General features: G+C 40.9%; 1 long non-coding RNA gene across 1 annotated transcript; it reads left to right on the forward strand.

The window, feature by feature from the left end:
* Window positions 1–13,104: 13,104 nt before the first annotated feature.
* Window positions 13,105–15,430, forward strand: LOC136794586 (uncharacterized). Its single transcript, XR_010841571.1, has 3 exons — window positions 13,105–13,192; window positions 14,115–14,255; window positions 15,411–15,430. It is a non-coding gene; the product is annotated as an uncharacterized lncRNA (long non-coding RNA).
* The last annotated feature ends 3,274 nt before the right edge of the window (window positions 15,431–18,704 follow it).

An 18,704-nucleotide genomic window follows, 5' to 3' on the forward strand; every position in this document is an offset into this window, starting at 1 on the left:
CCAAACAGTACAGATGTAGGTCATTTTAAATTTCAGCAGGAACTGGAGTTTGTTTCCAAACAGAATGGGAATTTTTTCTAACCTTGCTATTGTGAGAGCTCAAAGTCACCCACTGAATTTAGTTCTTTCCTGTGATCAATTATTTATGACAGGGAGATATCCAAATTTCCATTTGGATCAACTACAGAAATCAGGCTTACAGCAACAGAGGCAGCTGGGGGCCTGCATGCAATCAGAGACAGGGCCATGGGTTGACCCCTGAAGTGTGTGCACAACACCACTGTGCTGTTATTCAGTCTCAGCTAGTACTGCCTGTAGACACAGCTCAAGGGCAGACTATCTGGGTAAATAATGGGGGACAGAGAGTGCAGCCAAATCCCAGGACACACCCACGTGATGGAGAGTCAACACGCCCCCTCCTTGGGCCTTTTGGTGTGGAAGTTTTAAGATATCTTTCAAAAGGCCCAGCTCTTGCCAATCTTGCAGCATACCGTACCTGTACTTCTTTAAAATTACAGTTTAAAAATTTGCCCCATTTCTTGTAGCTGTGTGATTCCAGGCAAATCTATTAGCCTGTTTTGGTGAGGCTGTTGCCTCATCTATAAACAGGAATAAGAAAATGCCATCTTGCAAGTAAAATATCCTGCACAAGCAGATGCTTGAGAAATGGAAGTAGTATCATTATTGTTAAAAAGCAGCTCTTCATCCTTCCAGCCTTAGCAAACAAACATTCCAATAAAAGAGAGTACACAGACTGTACAAAGGGAGATTTAACACTTGGATGTTTGATACATCTCCTACAAAAGAGCAGTAAAATGAGTGGAAAGAGGCTGGCTGTTGAGTCCCCTGCATTACTTACAGAAAATGCCGAGGGAGGATGATTGCCCAGGGACCCACCAGAGTTTCAGTTTCCAAAGTGTCAAATCGAGAAGTCAGTCTTTGTTTTGATATAGTGTTCCTAGTGGATTTAAATTTTTTTAAAGAAAGAAAGAACAAAAGCCTTAAACTACTAAATCATTAGGGGGGAACAGGGAGGGAAGATGAATCCCACATAAACTGAAGAAACTTGAAATTAAAGAAGCAGTTGAAGTATGAAATCCAACCAAGCTGAAGGAAATCCCAGACTCCTTTTAGGGTCAGATGTGTCCAGTTACTGTATGAAAGTCAGGGACAAAACTTGCTGAAAAAAGTAAAAGAAAATTATGGTTTCTAAAGCTGATTGTGCACCCAATCTATTGACATTTGCTCCAGGATTTTATATACCACCATTTGAGAACCATGAGTATTTCTCACTATAAAGACCTGAGTGGATGTCTTGTGTCTCCTGCCTTCGGAGGTGCTCAAGTCAGCTTAAATTACCCAGGGCTTAGCCTGGAGCCAGGGTGGAGAATAGGAACCAGCTGAATTTAAAATGTCTAGCTTGGAGTTTACAATCCCTTTAGCCTTAAGGGATGTTGGCTGAAATAGTCCTGAGCAAAACTGGTGGATGCCTTTGCCAGCAGAGAATAAATCTGAGAAGAAAAATGCATTGGAGAAGAGGAAAGTGAGAAAGAGAATACAGACAACATTAGTCAAGTGATTTGGTTGCAAGTAAAAAAAGACCTCTTTGAGCTGAACTAAATCAAGAAAAGTGTGAGAAGTACTGGAGGGAGTTGAATACACGAACTGCCACTTGAGGGTCACCATACCTCAGGACAGGAAGCCTTGCAACGGGTGTTTGTGGACCTTCCCACTGGACAGGACCCAGCTATCAATGTCCAGTGTCTGTGTATTTCAGTGTTGACCAGCCAAAGTCAGGTCAAGTGTTGATTTTGCTGGAGAGTGGGGGTGGGGCAGGAGGTACCCTGAGAAGATGCCTGGGTTACCCGGGACCTTCCCTGAGGGTAAGCACTTCCCAGAGAACAGGAGTCAAACAGCTTCCCAGTGCTTGTCTACCACTTAGAAAAATGGAGAAAGAGATGGGCCAGAGAAGGAATCCTCTGTTGACAAAGTGTCTCCAACAACTGATGATTACTTATGGCATAAACTTTTTAAATCTAAAAATGGCATTTAAGAGATAAGGAAGGTGGAAAGGACCCTAATGTTCATCAATACATGAATGCATCAACAAAATGTGTATACAAAAACATGGAATATTATTCAGTCTTTAAAAGGAAGGAAATTCTGATACATGTTACAACATAATGGACTTTGCAAACATTATGCTAAGCAAAAGAAGTCAAATCCGAAAGGACAAATACTGTATGTTTCCACTTATATGAGGCAATTAGAGCAGTGAAATTTATAGAGACAGTAGAATGGTGCTGATTAGGGGCTGAGGGAGAGGGAAGAATGCGTTGTTGGTTAATGGGTACAGAATCTTAGTTTGGGAAAATACAAAAAGTCCTGGAAATTGATGGTGGTGATGATTGCACAACAATGTGAATGTACTTAATGCTGCTGAACTGTATACCTAAAGCTGCTTAACATGGCAAATTTTATGTTATGTATATCTTGCCACAACACAAAAGAAAGAGACAAGGAAACTACTATGTATGTTATGGCAAAGGGAACTGTCAAAGAGAAAGCAAATATACATGCAAATCTCTGAAATAGCCCATAAGAATGTTTTCTGTAAAAAGCAGGCAAATGTTCTGCCTAGGTCTACACAAACCTGTCATCACATGCTTTGTTTAAATCCAGGCACCAGTCATTTAGGGTTTACATAAGCCATCATTTCCTGTTTTCTTGTGCTTTCTTTGGTACTCTGGAGAGTCTGCAAAAGCTCTCTGCAAAAGACAACACCAGCACTTGAGTGTCTATTACACAGAGAGCCCAGAGCTAGATAAGTAAGTAAAACTTGTCCTTTTTCCTTTTCCCATTACAGCTCTGAAGAATTCAGAAGCCCCAGAGCCTTGCAGGAGGAGTCAGGCAGATTTCTAAAGACTGGTCAGGCCTGATCCAGAGGAGAGCAAGGCTTCAAATTGTAGGAGAAAAGAAAGCTTGATGTAAGATTGGGGTGGATTTCTTAAATTGATTTTTTAATGCCAGGAAGTGACAAGAATGGAGTGGGAAAGGGAGCCTCAGCAGACCAGATTGAAAGGCAATGTTGACAAAAAGCAAAGTTGCTTCCTACTTGCACCCTACTAAATGCAGCTTGCTCAACAGCTGTGGTCAGCTCACATCTAATCTTTTCAGTAATCCTAAAGAGACAGAGATTATTAAACCTTTTTACAAAGAAACCAAGGTTCAAAAAAGTAAATTAATTTACCCAGGATCTCATTAACAAGTTAAAGGGCCAATGTCTCAAGCTTATATTTTTCCCATTATGCTGTGCTACCTATATTAATACACTCGAGTGTATTAAATACTTGTAATAAGCCAGTAGATGAGTATGCAAGGGACAAGAATCCTACAACACCTCCTTTGGGGGTGTTTGCTAGGAAGGAAACTTGGCAGTGACTTTGGGCAACACAGTGCTGCAAACGAGATCAGTTTGGCCTCCAAAATGAATTTTTCTGGAATGTAGGATCTGAGGGGTTATTAGTATTAAGCAGAGACTGCAATTGCACTACAAGTGTTTATAAGGTTTATCTTTCTATTCTGTCCTCATTTAGCGGGTGAGTTGAATAATGGTCGGTGCTTTGCAAGTTTGTATGGCTAAAGGGATGGATGGTCTGAACAATTGGAGGTCTGCACCATCCATTCGTTACCTCTGAACTACATATTTTCCAGGCTCAACTCTGAACTTAGGTATTTTCAATAGATGGCAGACCCCCCTTGTTCTACATACTGCCATATTTATAGCCCCTGTCTCCCAAATCCTCACTTTTCCTTCTGATATCAATGATAGCTCCATTATCCCCAGAAAACTACCGTGGAGGAGGAGGGGGAATAATGAGAGTATTATGACTTTTTTTGCCTTCAACTGCCTGCTCTGTGTCACTCTGCCTGTGCAGTGGGGTAACATCCCATCTACCAATTCACTTGTTAAATTCAGATTTCTTAAAGCCTCAGATTCCAAACAGCCTGTAGGTGTTCCTTCCCCCCACACGTCACCTATCTCTTAGTAACTCTGTTCAGTTCTATTTCCTTTCCCTGAATGGCTAATAAAAGATCCTTTCCCTAAATGGCTAATGGCAAGAAGTTTTTCCAAAGACAAGCTCCTCCACTTATGTCAGCTATACTTATCTCTCAATACTTCGCCAAAGGTCAGCATTAATAATTCACGTCTCCCAGTCCTGCTACAACTGAGGCTAGTAGTTCTTGATCCTGACTGTACACTAGAATCACCAGGGGTAATGCTAAAACATACTGGATACCACCCCGAACTCTCTGAAACAGAATCTCTGGATAAGTTCCTTGTGCATTGGTAAATATATTGTAAAGCCTCCAGGTGCTTCTAATATATGGCCAGCATTGCACACCACTTTTCAAGGCCTTGACTGCTCAAAGGGCAGCTAGAGACTAGTGCTAGACAGTGAACTTGTTAGCCATTTGAGACAGGATATGAAGTTTATGCCAGCATCAACTATGTCATTACACACTTTGGTTCAGGGGCCATTTTCTTTGTATAGCAAGACTGCCTCAGTGAAAGAAGCAGTTCATCAATCTACTCTCTGGTGAAAGCTCCTCATCTTGTCACACATCTGTAACAGAGAATGTGGAGGTTTGTTTCTTTGAGTAGCACTACCATAAGCCTTTACAGTATATCCAAAAATCTTTGGAATTCATCCTTTTCTGTAGCCTCTTTTGAGCCTGGGCATTTAATCTAAACATTTATTGTTATAGTTCTGAGCAGTACTTACCAAGTGTATTATCAACGTCCACTGAGCTGTCTAGCATCACTTTACTAGGTTGAAATTCTTCTGCCATTTAATGGATATTGTCGTCAGACCATTAAAATGTGCAGACAACCAAAATGCTGGGTGGCTGGGGCACTGTGAGTGGGAAGGGGGTTTGAAGCATTGAGAACTTCAGGGATTCCAGATTGATAACATAGATGGGTTCGGTTTTCTCCTCCCCTCTCCCAATCTCTCTTGTTCTTTCACCTCTTTCCTCTTTTACTCAAGGATGGTTTTAAGAGTAGACATGAAAGTCACTGACCAATATAGAAAAGTACAGGCAATCTCAAGACAGACCCTTCCCATACATCCCCAAACCAGGGCCATTGCTCTGAAATATGTTCTTTCTTGATTTATTGGGGTGAAGGAAGTGTGTTTCAAGTGTTCCAGGTAAGGATGAAAATACTCCTGGAATATGTTAAACCTAAGGAACCACCAGTTTAATGAAAGATAGAAGAGTATAATGCTGTAAGGATTGGAGTCAAGATAAGCATTTTGTAGGGAAAGGAGAGAGTGTAAATAGACATTTACGAGGCCCTTAGAAGTTGGTATGAGAGAAGGAACTCTGAATTTGGAACAAGACCTCATTTTATGTCCTGGATCTCTCTCTCTCTCTCTCTCTTTATATTCACTTGATAATGTTTCTTTACATATTCATTCTTTAGTTTCTACATTTGTAAATGGATCACAGAGCGTCTGCCACCAGATTGTTGTGAAGTTTAAATATGATAAGATATGTAAAAGCACATAGCACAGTGCCTGACACCAAGTTATTCTCTGTTCATTCATTCATTCATTCATTCAATAAATATTCATTGTCAGGCACTGGGCAAGTGACCAAGCATGCGTGGGAGAATACCACAATGTCCCCTCATGGGGCTTAGAGGCACGTGGAGAAGACAGAGAAGAATCATGTAATCATAGACATTAAAGCATAATATATAATTACAAGTGGAAATAAGTAGTTTAAGCAAACATAAAATAGATACCTTATCTTGTTTTGAGGATTAAGAAGCACTTTCCTAAAGAAGTAGTGTTTAAGCTAAGCTGTGAAGAAATCAACTTAGTTTGAGTTGAGGAGGAGATATGGCTGTAGAACAAAGAATAAGATTCCTTCTTATGAAGGAAACTTTTAGTTATGATATTAACTCAATTCAAATTAGCATAGATCAAAAGAGTGTACCGACTCAGGTAATTGAGAAGCCCAAGTACTGACAATAGCTTTCAGCACTGGCCCAAAAACATGTTCCCAGTCATCTGTTTCTTTTCTTCATCTCTTGACTTACTTCTTCTCTGCATTAGCTCCATCTCAGGTAGGCTTTCTCTGCATGGTAGAAAAGACTTGCCCTAGAGGCAGACATAAGAGCTCTTTTCTCAGAAGACAAGAAGTCTTTCTTCTCCTAGGTTGCACATTAAATGTCTGAAAAGGGCTCTCACTGACTCACACTTTGGATATAATGCCCAACTCTGAACCAGTCATTGGAGTACTCTGATGTGCCAGTTGGGTCGCTTGTTCCTCCTATGTAGAAAAGATGGAACTAAGTGATAGATAAACTACCAGATCAGGGAGAGGCATTTCTGAAAGCAAAGAACAGATGGAGGGAAGGAGGAGGGAACCTAATAAATATCCACTGCAGGTAGATTTACAGGGTGTTAAACAATTTGGTCTTTACCATAAGAGCAATGGGAAACAATGCAAGGATTTTAAAGGATGAAGTCAAATAATCATATTTGTGCTTTGATAGAAATCACCCTAGCTGCAATGCAGATGATAAATTGGAGGGGACATAGTAGAAGTGGAGAGACAAGTTAAGCTCTTTCAGGCTGGAGATGATGATAAACTAGAGTGGTGAAAACATAGCTATAAATAAGGAAATAGAATAAAAATATTTAGGGATAAAAATGCAGCTGAAGATGAATTGGGAGTAGGAAAGTGAAAGGGGAAAAAGAGAACCGGCTTATGAGGCTGACCAAGAATGTGATCTTGAACAGGTTGAGGTTGGGGTACCTTGGAGACATCCAAGTGGAAATGATGAATAGGAAGTTGGATGTATATGTATAGAGTTCATAGAAGCAATACAGGCCAGAGATGTAATTTTGGAAGATATTTATCAATTGCTGGTAGTCAAAGCCATGAGTATAGATGAGATTGACTAGAGTGATACAAGGCCTATAACTGAGCTTAGAGGAAATGCAATGCAATAAGTAAATGTTTGCACAGTTTGGGCCAGGGTCAGATTGGTCCTACTCATTTACTCAGATTCCCATTTTTCTCTTCTTAGTTGCACGTCTTTCTGTTCTATACACTCACCTACAGCACGCATCCTAATTTGACCCTTTTAATGGGAATGTTTTCACAGATTATTTTAAATTGCTGAATGAACAACAAATTACAAAGATTGAATATACACGTAGGGAGGTTATTGTTGTAATCAAACAAAGTTTGCAACGGAGTTAATCAGGTGCATATTTTAATGTTGTGCATATTTTTTATTATGCTGCATACAAATTAGTTTTAAATGGCAGGCAGTTCGCAAAAATGACTATAATGAGCATTACTATTACAGCCAAAGCAAATTAAAATTTTAGTTTTTTTCTTTTTACTTCATTAGTTCGCAATATTTGTCATCTTTGTTACTGTTGACCTTTTTTGATGTGTATTTTTCTACCACACACAGGTATATATGCACACACACACACACACACAACCTAAATATTATTCATCAGTGACTAGAATTACCTTGCTACTGGCACTCTCTTATAACAGTATAATAGGTTAGGCTAGGTTGAAGTAAGATAACAAACAACCCAAATCATAGTGGCTTACAAAAGAAGTTTATTCATCGGTAAATAGATAGATAGGGACCCAGGCTAATGAAGAAGTTTCTGTTCTGGATTAGTACTGGTCTTTGTGGCAGAAGAAACAGAGAAAGAACATGGATTACCATATGCTAGCCTCTGGAGATTATTTTCAGAAATGACACCAACCACTTCCATACATTTCATTTACCAACACAATTTGCATGAGTGGCAGTGGGGCAAGGAAGGTGATGCTTTCCCAGGAAGGGCAGCAAATGTTGTGAAAAATAGTACAGTCTATTATCACCCCACTTCTATAACTAATCCTTTGAACCCTCACTCTGAGCCTATTTTGCTCTTTCTCTTACTGTCATCTCACCAGTCCTAATACCAGACACTCTCTAACTCTGTTCTTTGTCCTGGCCACCAGGTGGTTTATAGCAGCAGAGATTCTGGGCCGTGAGGCTCTGGGTTGTCTGTCCAGCAGTCACCAAGATGTGGAGCTGGAGGCAGTGGTGGTGGTGGCAGTGACTGACAGTGGTGAATCAGAGGAAGAGTATAGAGCTGTGAAGATACAGGGAGGGAGCACATGGAGAGAGACATCATGGTTAAAATACGGAGTCAGTGCTCAATGACAACAAGTAAATTATCCCTTTGCCTAGCCTAAAATAACTATATTTTTAGAGGATCCCTAGGTATAGGATGAATTTAGGGTCAAGCACAATATTTTATCTATTTTTTAGCAGGTATTGGAGCTACTATTAAAATACACATTAGCTCATATTACCTAATCTTAGGTTTGCTACCCACCTCCTACGTACTCAACCTCCTCAATCCTTGCTATGCCTGTTGGATTCCATGCCCACCTGGCAGACTATTTTATTTGCACTGCACCCTTTTTCCCCATGCCTGCCTTACCCAAGAGGAAGTTCCAGTTCTCTAGGTCCTGGCCCTCCTAGCTTGCTCTGAAAGTCTATAAATAACCATCCCATGGAATAAAGCATCTTTCACAAAGAAAGGTGTGCTGGCTATGGGGAAGGGCATGGTTCACACCTCTTCTCAGACCGGTGAATGAACTTATGTCAAAGGCTAAGAGTGATATAGATCAATGCTTGCTTTTCTTGGAAGAAGGCTCATAAAGCAGTGAGGTCTTGGTACCCAAGAGTGGAAGAGAACACTCATGAAGATAAAAAGAGTCAGAGAAGGAGGCCAAGCAAACAATTATCTTACTGATATGACCATTTCCCTGGCAGAGGTTGGTTATTTTCTGTTTGTGTGTGTATGTGTGTGTGAGTGTGTGTGTGTGTGTGTGTGTGTATGTAGGGGAGGGAGGTGTGCTATGAGTATGTGGGGGGCAGGGGGGGCAGTGTAGCATGTAACAGATTAGGGTGCAAAGCAAGAGCTTTAAGCCTCACAGAGAGGGATTTGCAGAACTTTGAAGGTCACAGAACTTCAGACATTCTTCTCTATGGGTAATTTCTTGTGAGGTTGTCCAGTCCAGCGTTTGACCTTAATTCTAAAATCTCTCAGCAATTTCTGTTCATGCCAGTGCAGCTTGCTTGGAGTTCCTGCCTGAGCCTGTTAGGGCTTTTTCCAGGGCTCTCTGCTCCCTGTAGATCCCAGTATGTTTGGTGTATACAGGTTTATTATCAAAGGGGACTGGCTTTTTACTGCCCAATTTGTGGCTTCTGTATGTATGATTCTGAGGAGTCTCAGATTTGTTTGGTATTTCTGTCTGAAGCTGTTAGACATCCAATGAATTGTCTCTTTCATGCACATAGTTAGATGACCTGAGTTTTCATGTAATTGGATCCCTGGGACAGTGAAATTTTATAGATCAATTTTAGATATTTGTTGCATATGTCTCCTCTAGAGATTAGTTTATAAAAATACTTTTTAGCTTTAAAAAATACAGTTCAGCCACCTTCAAATTAGGAAACCTTGGAATTACTGTGTCAAAATACTCCCATCTGTTAAAGCAGTTTCCATCAAAATCAAGTTCCATTTCTTGTCATTTCTGTAATATTGTCCAGTTAAGAACAATGTGAAACAAGAAGTGCCCAGAGATGCTTATTCTCATTTTTATCAGTCACAAAGGTCAGTGCTCATTTCATCTAATTCCCCTTCTCTGGTCTGAAACCTAATGCTGCTCTGCAATTGAGCAATCGAGTTATACAAATGCAGTGCCTTGTATAAAAATCTAAAATGATCGATGGTGAATTTCACATTAATTTTTAAAGTGCTTTGGAGACTCTAAGTTATTACAACATTGTGTCAAATCATCTTTTTTGAGATAGACATTATCCTTCTAATTTCCCATTGATTCTTTAATCTGTTGATCAGCTGATCTGTTGGTTCATCTTAGAAAATCACTAGGTAGAGCAGAGGCATTTCATAATTGTCTGTCAATTTTACTTTACACTGCTATTCAAATGGTCAAACCTGTTTCAAACCTGTTTCTCCTTCTGAATCTGACAGAGATTAGCCTGGGTCTAATCTCATCATTTCCCCAAAGTCAATGCTGAGGCCTGTAAGGCCAGGGTTACACAGCTAGCTAATTCCAGATCCAGGTCAAAACATGATGAAGAATAAACGACCAGTTCCAACATCACAAACAGCTTAATTCAAATCCCAACTTTCCACTTATTAGTTGTATAACATTTGATAAATTGATTGACCACCTTGAACATGCCGTCTAGTTTTTAATTATTATGAGGAGCTTATGTGAAACATCTGGCACATAGGAGGAGCTTAATGTGTTATTTCTCTTCATTTTCTTCTCTGTCCTAAGTACTACAGGAAAAATATAAAAGAACATCCTTATTTTCTTTGAGCTCAAAATCTTATACTTCTGCCTCAACTTTCTATCTCTATCCTATTTCGTATTCTTATTTAAAGAAGCCGGATCAAGAATAAGAAAAATAATAAGAAAATCTAAATGAGATTAATTAATTATAGCCCAAACATTTATTTTCTTAGGAACTGTCCTATTAAATTTTAAAGCTACTAGAAGAGGAAGGTGGTGTTACTATCTGAAGGACAGTGTGAATGGATATCTCTTCATTCTCCTTGTCCCTCCTAATGCCCCTGAGATAAAATGAGACAGAATTAAGGAGGCAGCAGAGATAGGGGCTATAATTTCCAAGAGTTTGGGGAAATCTCTGAGTGGGATGCTTTAAACTCCAAGTGACTATATGTTGCTGGGTGGGGATGGGCAGGGCAAGCGTGATATTGTCAACTTTAATAGGAAAAGACAGGACTAGAGAGCAGCAAATCTTGGAAGAATAGACTTTAAATAGGGTCTAGGAGCCTGGCTCTGGGACGAGAGAAAGAGACAATGATGCATTCCTGGGCAGAGACCAAAACGCTAGCAAACGACCTGCAAGAACAGCAGATTGTTGTCAGAGTCCTAAGGGGTGGCATGAAGTTCAGCAGGAAAGAACTTGTTCCTTGAATAATTAAAAGGGGTTTGAAGGAAGTAGCTTAGCCTGGAATTAGAAGACATAAGTTCCTTAAAGTCAGGGACCAGTTGCTATTTATTTTTGTATCTTCAGACCTGCCGCAAAATAGCTATTCAATAATTGTTTGTTAAATGGATGAATGAATGAATGAGAAAACAGCTCTGAGGTCTAGGGCACAAGGTCTGGAAAGATCCTTATGCTTTTGGCCAAACCAAGCAAATAATATGTTTGCTAAAAAACGTTTGCATCCTACAGTAAAATTGGTCAGACAATTAACCCATGTTATGTGGGTAACAAAGGTAACAAAGTGGCCATTTCCACTCTGAGAAGCCAACTTTATCCCCAGCCCTTAATAAGCCTAGAAACTGTACTTCTTCTCTGATACTCTCCCATTATTCCCACACCTCAGCTTTTTATAGAATGCTCCAAACTAGAGCTGATCCTTCTGGGATTCAGCTGGTTCTTTTATCTCATCCTGCCTGATTCCACTGACCACCCATCCAACATCTCCAGTGTACCGGGCATACCTGTGAGACAGACATACAAGCCTTAAGTAATCACAGATATCAGCCTTTGGCTTAGGAACTGTCCCCAGTTCACCACTCCTTTACTCCATGCCCTGTGAGTCTATATCAACACTCCTCTCAAGGGCTTCCGCTCACGCTGGGTCCTCTTGGAATTGGATCTGTTAAATCTCACAGCGAGTTTTAGGACTGCTTAAACATCTCATGTTTCTGGAATCTTTTGTTTGTTTCAGCACTAAAATCTTGCCTTACCACTCTTATTCCCTTACCCTCAACCTACATAATAATTTAGCCAGCTCCTCTGAGCTGATACCAGTGACACAGCACCCCAAGGCAAGCACATGTCCACTTCAAGCCTCTGCACTTGTGTTCTCTATGCCCCTAAATATTCATGTAGCTTACATCTTTTCGAATTCATCTCAATTTACATACTTAATGTAATCATATAGATGATGTCATTTAAAGTTTCTGCTCAAAGGGCACCTCCTCAGAGAGGCCTTTTTTGGCAGCCTTTTAAAAACAGCACTCCCTTCCCTCACGCTATCTCCTTACTCTGCTTTGTTTGCTTCATAGCACTCATCCTGAGCTGGAAACAAGGGACATATACACATTTCCTTCTTTCTTGTTTATCATAAAGACTAGAGAGTAAGTTCTGTGAGAGCAGCAGCTTTGTCCACTTGGCTCATCATCATGTCCCCAGCACATAGAACAGCCTGTCACATAATGAACATCAAATAACTAATAATAATAATAATTAATGAACAACCCTAAAGCCCATATAGAAGTGATCCATGACTATTCAATTGGAGAAGAAAATTGGTGGGTTCACTGACCTGATTTGATGATGGTCAGAGTAAACAAGGTAGTTATACAACTTGAAGACAGATAGCTAACCTCAAGCGTACATAAGATACAGTAGGCTATTTTAAATTATTCTTACTAAAAAAATATTAGAAAATATACTGCTAGCCTTTTTCCCAATTTACCCTTCCCCGGTTGAGAAACCCTGGTGACAAAATTAATTAAATCAGTTCTTTTCTACTACTTACCTGGTATAAATCATCATTTGCTACAGGCAAGTAGAAATCTGGCTACTTTCCAGGAGGCATTAAATGTGACTCTGGCTCATGTGTTTGAACGAGTAATGATAAACATGTATACTTGTTGTATGGAATATCAAGATTTATAGTTTCTTTGAGCCAGTATTGATTTTCACTTCCCTTGAATCTAATTTCTTTTCTTTGTTCAGTGTATTTTGAGAGTTGTCTTACCAGTCACCGACCCCTGCTTTAATTAGGAACTATGGATCTGTCTTCCCACAGCTCCTGGACATTATAAGGGGATGAATTCCATTATGGTAGAGGCTCCTACCTTGAAGGAAAACACTGGCCTGGCATGGGAACATAGGAAGGCTCACGGAGACCCGTACACAGATGCATAAATCCTTCTTCTTTGGAGGCATTTGGTTCCTTACATAAATTGTCTTCATCTGCTCAAAAAACATGTAATTCAGTTAATCATTGCAATTGGAGAACAGCAGCAAATGACACAGAGTATAAATTGTAAATTTAAGACATAACATCAGGTAAGTTTTCCAACATATAAATGACCAGCAAATCTATAAATTGGGACTCTGGATGCACATCTTTTCTGAAAAGAATCTGTGATTGATTGAAGTCAGGCATATAAAAATTAGAAGTGTCAGCATGCAAACAAAGGCTAAATGGATTCTCTGCTTTGGTTATATAGTCTCCTTTACTCACCATAGTTATTTCTATCTGGGTAAAAACTTCTGACTTGAAACAACCAATTGGTTGCAGCCAGCAAAAATACAATGTGAAATTAATTGGACATCTCTCCATGAAAAATGGGAGGAGAGGAGATTATTCAGTGAAGCATGGCATTCTAAACAGCTATTCCACACATTAACTGCAGAATCTAGGATCCTGGAAGATACATACACCAAGGGAAAAAAATCACAGTGACCCTTCAGAAGGGAACCCAGAATTTAGCATTCTTTTTCTGGCAAAGACACAAAATAGGCTTCAAGGAATTAGAAAGCAGGTATCTTGCTTTTTTTTTTCCCCACACCTCTCAAGACTTGGGAAAGAAATCTCCTTTAAAGGGATCATTTACTCTTGGGAAGACACTTTACAAACTTTGACCAGGTGATTGGTTTAAGGAAGCCATTCTGGGAGGACTGATATTCATAAACAAATTATTGAAGCAATTAAATTATATATTGACTGGAATTAAATATTTGCATATAGAGAAGTTAATGAATTATAAGAGTTTCCTGTATTTGTCATATTTGCAGTTTGAAATGTACAGAGGTGGGAAGAATCTTTATTACTTGTGAGAGTAAGTTTAAAATGTGTTAAACTGGTTTCCTCTTTCTGTGGCCCATGTGGAGACTGTCCCTAAGCAATAGAATGTCACTTATTGACTCCAAACCAGAGGATGTCTGTCCTGAAGGGCAGATGCTTTAAAACAACTTTGCATTCCAGGAGTGATCATCATCTGGAGGCACTCCCACTGGCAGGACCACTGTCTCCCCACTTAGAAGTAGGAAACACAGGATCTAGAGAGACTTCTGATGTCAGCACCCGAGCTCCCCAATCCCCACCTGCTGGGATGTTATCAGAAAGGTAAAAATATGTTATGTTGTGTTTGTGCTATAAACCTCCACAACCTGCACTGAAGAACTGGGACTCAGGGATGGTTGGAGTGCTCCCTGCTATGAGTCTGGAACAGAGGCCCCCTTCAGATCTTGCTGCTGTTGTACCCACCCCTATCTCCTTGGCTTTTTGAGACCCCCCCACCCCAGGAGGTTAGCTCTCCTCAGGGTGAGGGGACTGATATGGAATATAAGAGCCTGGCCTGCTGGCCCTCAGGTGGGACACCTCTGCACATGATTTAGACTCAGAACCCGCAGGGATCAGGCCTGAGACCACACCCTTTCTGGGCTCTCACCCCGTCCCTTTCCAGACGCTGTTTGCTCCCTTCCTTAGGTGTTTTCAAAGAGCACTTTGTCCCAGGGCCTGTTTCTAGAGAACCTGACCTGAGACAAAACTATTCCCTCCCAGTGCCAGGGCAGACAAGAGCAGAGGGCAGGGTTCAGCTTGAGAGGAACGTTCTGTTGGGAGGAATCCCTAAAATACCCCAGGAGAGAAGGAACTCACTGATGACTGCACAGTTTCCACAGTCATATCTGGCCAATGAGATTCAATCCCACTGGAACCCAAGTGAGCAGTGGCATCCAGATCTGTACTCCCACATTCTGCCTCTGGCTCTTCCCAAAGGAATAGCACAACCAGGCAAGTAAAAAAGACTGGGAGGGCTTCCCTGGTGGCGCAGGGGTTGAGAGTTCGCCTGCCGATGCAGGCGACACGGGTTCGTGCCCCTGTCCGGGAAGATCCCACATGCCGCGGAGCGGCTGGTCCCGGGAGCCATGCTGAGCCTGCGCGTCCAGAGCCTGTGCTCTACAACGGGAGAGGCCACAGCAGTGAGAGGCCTGCGTACCGCAAAAAATAAATAAATAAATAAAAGACTGGGAATCAGAATTCTAGATGTGCCTCTGTTCTCTTGAACACCTAAGAAGCTCAAAATGGCATAAAGATCAAGTAGACAAACCAGCTAAAAAGATATACTTTTTATCCAGTAGACATTTAAGGCACAGAAGATAATATGCACACTGACAATGTATTTTCTTCTTCTGGAACTGATAATCAGTGTACACTCTAAACTATGAGTTGGGATGGGAGGGATGAACCTCAATTTCCTAACTCATTCTATTTCTACAGGTGTACATAAGCTGGTCCCTAAAGCTGTGGACAGAAGCAGAATGATGTAGGGCATAGAGCATGGGTTTGGTCAAGGGCCCCTGTGAAATGCCCTGACAGCATCCTGCACTTCTCTTTCTCAGCCCCATATACCTCTATAAACGTCTAATTAACTGTTTGAAATACTTTGTCTATCTTCCTTGCTTGAGCATAAACTCTATGTTGGTAAGAAATATGTCTTCTGTTTTTTTTAAAACTGTTTTACTCCCACACCCCAAATAATATGATTCATTATCAGCACAGCTTTTAAGACCTCCCATCATTAGAGTTTGAAAACCAAGCTGTACTGTCAACAGGCTGTGTAATCTTGAGTGAGTTACTCAACCCCTCTGAGCCTCAGTTTCCTAATAAGTAAAATGTGGATTATAATAGTGCCTATTTTGGTGAAAATTAAATGAAATGAAGCCTGTGGGGCCCTTAGCACAGTGCCTGGTACATCATAAGCACTCAATACATGGTTATTATTATTATTTTAATTATTATAATATTACTGCATTTAGGTTCTGTTATTCACAGTACAAACAGCTCCTGTATATAACCCTAGAGTCACACGTATATGTGAATTCTTCTTCACACCCCTCCATAACCTCTTCCTTCCCTTTTTTTTTTTTTTTTTTTTGCGGTATGTGGGCCTCTCACTGTTGTGGCCTCTCCCGTTGCGGAGCACAGGCTCCGGACGCGCAGGCCCAGCGGCCATGGCTCACGGGCTTAGTTGCTCCGCGGCACGTGGGATCTTCCCGGACCAGGGCACGAACCCGTGTCTCCTGCATCGGCAGGCGGATTCTCAACCACTGCGCCACCAGGGAAGCCCTCTTCCTTCCCTTTTAATAATGCTTTTACTACATCACGCCAGAATCTTCCCCACTTAATTTGGACGGTTAATTTTTCCTTCCAAGTACAAAACTTATTTCTCCAGTGCACTCAGCTCCAAGTAACAAGATTTGTGGAGGTCATCTGAGTGGGCAACTCTCAGTGCAATATATAAGAGCACATTAAGGACCCAGTGGCCCTGAGGCCACCCTTACTGTGATTTACAAGGTGCAGTGTGGAAGGCAGGGACTGCGGCTCCGAGCCCACACACTTCCCCAAGGGAATGGTAAATGACAGCAAAGCTTGGCGCCAGGCGTGGATCTCTGCTCCTGACCCCTCAGCCCAGATCGCGCCTCTAGGTAGGGTCCCCTTCCCGCTCCTGAGCATGCTCCTCCTTCATCTCCCAACCAGCCTCCACAGCTCTGCCCAGTGCTAAGAGGAGACTGTAATGGGATTGGCAGATTCAGAAGCTCCCTGCTCACCTGTGAACACATTAATGCCAGAAGCCTCAGAGGGAACACATTCTTTCGATCCTGCTCACCGAGCCCACTTGCGGTATTTTGGGTTCTGAGCTTGCTACACTGCAGGCTCCATTGTCCTTTTCATTATCAGTGAAGATTCCCTGAGAAGATTTATTAAATACTGAGCTAGAGGTCTGCTATCAATTTGGTGTCACAAGAATACAATCAAAGCAGAGAAATGTCTAGGCTGATTTGGTTATTAGTGGTCTGAAAATATACCATAATTGAGTATATTTACCTAGCATATGTGGGGTGAATTATATAGCCATTAATTTTACATTATTCAGGATACCCTTTCTGAGGCAGAACTTGTTCTTCATCACGTCTCTGATTGGGAATGTGCTGTACAATGGCTGCAAAAGATTATGGGGGATGAATATTTAAACTATTTAACAGAGCATAGACCCTCTTTCTTAGGTTATGGTGTTTTTCAATGAAGTTTTTGAGAATATCAAGGCTCTTGGAATTTAAGTCTTCTGAAATACAAAGTTGTATATGATATGTCAATCACTAGATAACTTTTCATTCAATGCCTCATATTTGGAAAACTCTTCCATAAATCAGCTAACTTTTTCCTTCACATGACTTGAAGGACTAAATAGAAACACGAAGGAAGCCAGAACAATACCCGCCACATATATAGAGGTTTTGATGAAAAAATTCAAAACTGAGGTACTATTCTCATTTTACACATGGAACAAGCGCAAGTAAAGAACTCTTCATGATCTTAACTAGATCGTAGAGATTTAACTAATCTCAACCATTTGTACAGTGCTAAATTGTGTGATTTTGTCCTAATTATTCCTAAAGTACTGCACAGCGGCCTTTTCCAAAAGGGGTATCTGCAAAACACTCGTCCAAAATATATCCTTGTTCCTTCTTCCTCTAAATGCTTCAAACTAAAAGCACTCCTTAGTCAAATAAGCTTTGGGAATACTGTATTTTATATGCTGTACTCACATATCCATAACTCATATCATAATTTAAAGACTATAAAGTCCTTTAGTGAAGAGACCTGTTTAATTTTGGATTCCTTGTCAAATTTATTTGACAAGGAAACTTTTGTTGAGTCACACTTATAATGCACTACGAAACCAACTTTAGAGAAAGCACTTTTAGGACATATGCTCGTCATTTACTTAAATGTGAAATAATTCTCAGCATTCTTGGAAAACACTTGAAGAATCATTAAACTAAGTAAGATCAACAAGTGAGTACTTTTTCTTTGACAAAGGGATTAAAAAATGAAGGTCTTTTTATTATTCAGTCTCGTGATGAAGGTAAAGTGTTCATATCCATGTTGTCTGCACAGACTACACAAACCATCTGCTGGGCTTGGTGGTAGTCACTTCTAGCCTCATGCTTCCTTTCCCAAGTGATGTGTGGTCCAGGATATGATTCTCAGAATTGGCTATGGTTACCATGGCTACTCCTGAATGGGCCCTACAAGACTGGTGGACCGGGCAATGCACCTGGTACTGATCCATGGCTCCACAGCCAGCACCATAGACCACAAATGTCTTACATGGTTCTTCCCATCCAGTGAAATAATTGGATCCATTGCTCATCTGTCATGCCCAAAGTAGAAACAGATGACAGGCCATCTGTTCCACCTCTCCAAGTTCTTCCTCAGCATGAGGCACCATCTCTGCTGTTCATTGTTACCATGGTAAGGTGCACCCATGGTAACAATGAACTGTGTGGCCTCAGAGCTGCCCACTTAGCTGCCTGAGTGACACTCTGACTCAGCTTCAACTCCTTCATTAGTTAGAGGGGCTGTTCCTACCCAGATTTGGGAGTAAAGACCTAATGCAAACACTTTCCATTGTCTGGAGGCTCTTTCCTTGGGCTCATTTAATGTATTTTATGGTCCATGTGTCCTTGCAAATGGCTGGATTTGTTTTACCCAAGTGTGAAGAATAAT

This window comes from Kogia breviceps, chromosome 7 (genome assembly GCF_026419965.1).
Source record: "Kogia breviceps isolate mKogBre1 chromosome 7, mKogBre1 haplotype 1, whole genome shotgun sequence".
In the NCBI taxonomy this organism is placed as follows: Eukaryota; Metazoa; Chordata; class Mammalia; order Artiodactyla; family Physeteridae; genus Kogia; species Kogia breviceps.